The sequence below is a fragment of the Bactrocera tryoni genome, chromosome 3 (genome assembly GCF_016617805.1).
Source record: "Bactrocera tryoni isolate S06 chromosome 3, CSIRO_BtryS06_freeze2, whole genome shotgun sequence".
Taxonomy (NCBI): domain Eukaryota; kingdom Metazoa; phylum Arthropoda; class Insecta; order Diptera; family Tephritidae; genus Bactrocera; species Bactrocera tryoni.
In genome coordinates, this window is record NC_052501.1 from 44,622,671 (window position 1) to 44,624,963 (window position 2,293).

The 2,293-nt window shown below is 34.7% G+C and overlaps 1 non-coding gene across 1 annotated transcript; it reads right to left on the reverse strand.

The window, feature by feature from the left end:
* Nucleotides 1–2,012: 2,012 nt before the first annotated feature.
* Nucleotides 2,013–2,086, reverse strand: Trnat-agu. The gene has a single exon. It is a non-coding gene; the product is annotated as a tRNA-Thr (tRNA).
* Nucleotides 2,087–2,293: the final 207 nt, after the last annotated feature.

The following is a 2,293-nucleotide window of genomic DNA, read 5'->3' on the forward strand; positions in this document are numbered from 1 at the left end:
TGTAGATCATCAATGGCCTTTGCTATTCCGATGATCTGGTGTGAGCCGACAAACCATGCTACCGATTGCTATTTTTGTATGACAAACGTATGTGGATTTTCAAAAAAAAATAAGCACAAAATTCAATATCCCGACATATCTTCAGCTAAACGACCCGTTCCTCATGGCGAAAATTTACCAATTCCCGTTTCACCATTGCCACAGGATTTAGATACAGAACTTGGACGTTGTGCTGTTGATGATGCTATAGAAGAGAATATTATATCCCGTAAAAGAAGCAAAGAGTCTCCTGTGTATCAGATTTCCGAAGATGATCGAGCAGCCTGAACTTAATGATTTAGTGCTTGACCTTAACTTATCTAAACAACAAGCAGAACTTTTAGCGTCAAGGTTACAGCAGTGGAATTTACTGGCCAAAGGTACAAAGGTCACCGCGTTTAGATACCGTAATGAAGAGTTTGCCTCTTTCTTTACATTACGAGATAAAATTTGCTTTTGTAATGATCCTGCAAGTGTTATGGAGAAGTTAGGCTATCAACATAATCCAGAAGAGTGGCGTTTATTCATAGACTCATCTAAGAAAAGTTTAAAAGGCGTTTTGCTACATAATGGCAACACTAAATCTTCAATTCAACTTTCCCACGCTGTTGATATGAAGGAAACTTATGAAAGTATGTCATTGATTTTGAATTGCACAAACTACAATACATACAAGTGGCAGATATGTGGTGATCTTAAAGTCATAGGACTACTTCTTTGGCTTCACGGGGGATTTACTAAATACTGCTGTTTTTTGTGCCTTTGGGACAGTAGAGCAACAGAACAACATTACAAAATAAAAGATTGGCCGCAAAGAGGTGATTTCGTGCCGGGTGAAGCTAACATCAAGAATATACCTCTAGTTGACCCTCGTAAGGTTTTGCTGCCCCCTTTACACATAAAACTCGGATTGATGAAAAACTTTGTTAAAGCTTTAGATAAGAATAGCGAAGCTTTCAAATACCTCAAAGAAGTTTTCCCGAAGTTAAGTGACGCCAAGCTAAAAGAAGGAATTTTCATTGGACCCCAAATCCGAAAAATTCTGAAGGACAAGCAGTTTGAAGAGAAACTAAACCCCGTTCAACGTAAAGCCTGGATATCATTTAGAAGCACTGTCACGGATTTTTTAGGAAACAAAAAGTCTAACACGTATGAGGAACTAATCGACGAGTTGCTGGAAACCTACCAAAGAATGGGTTGCAGAATGTCACTAAAAATTCATTTTTTACATTCACATTTGAGTTTTTTTCCACAAAATTTGGGTTCCGTCAGTGATGAACAGGGAGAGAGGTTCCACCAAGATATTTTAACAATGGGAACAGAGATATCAAGGCCGCTAGGATCCTTCAATGATGGGGGATGTTGTTCCTAATGAGAGAAAGTAATAGAGAATACAAGAAAAAATCGCCATTTGCAAAAAGGAAATCTACAAAACAGGTTCAATAGTTATATGTATTTAATTATTACACGATATAATAAACGTCTTACATAAAGTAAAAACTTTTTTTTATTTTTAAATTTTATCAGTATATTAGTCAACAGGGCATTTTTCAAATATTTCTTCAAAGAGACTTTTTTTGATGTAACTGGAAAACTGTACGTGATGTTTTTTTTTACCTTCTAATTCAAACTTAGGAACCTTCAAAGATAACGATGCACGCATAGCCAAGACAGTTGCATTTTTTCGCTTTTTATTTGTAGACTTGTGTAATTAGTGCTTTTCCAATATTTTCGGTCAAATATGTTTTTACCCCAAAATTCTAATTTAAAATCGAGCACCTGTTTTAAATATATACTATACTATAACGCAGAATTAAAGTTTTTAAATGCGATAATTGCTTTCCCATAAATCATAATTTTTCTTGAATTTGAAACAATTACTTTGTTTATGTGTGTATGTATGTATGTATATTGTATGCAAGTTTAGAAAAGTTTTAAAATATTTGCAAGTGTTGAGCTTCCAGTTACACTATAGGCCCCGGCGAGATTCGAACTCACGATCTCCTGTTTACTAGACAGGCGCTTTAACCAACTAAGCCACGGCGCCGCTATGTTTGTTACTATTACCTTTTCTTTGAAATTCTTTTAACATTTAACTCTATATAAGGGTTTTCAAAGATAATTTATAACTAAGCAATATCTAAAATGGAACGCTGTGCTAAAAATACATTACCAATGGAACTTATGAAATCATAGATAGGAAAACAATCATAGAAATTTATTTTTGACAATTTTTCAATTTTGCTAATTTCAT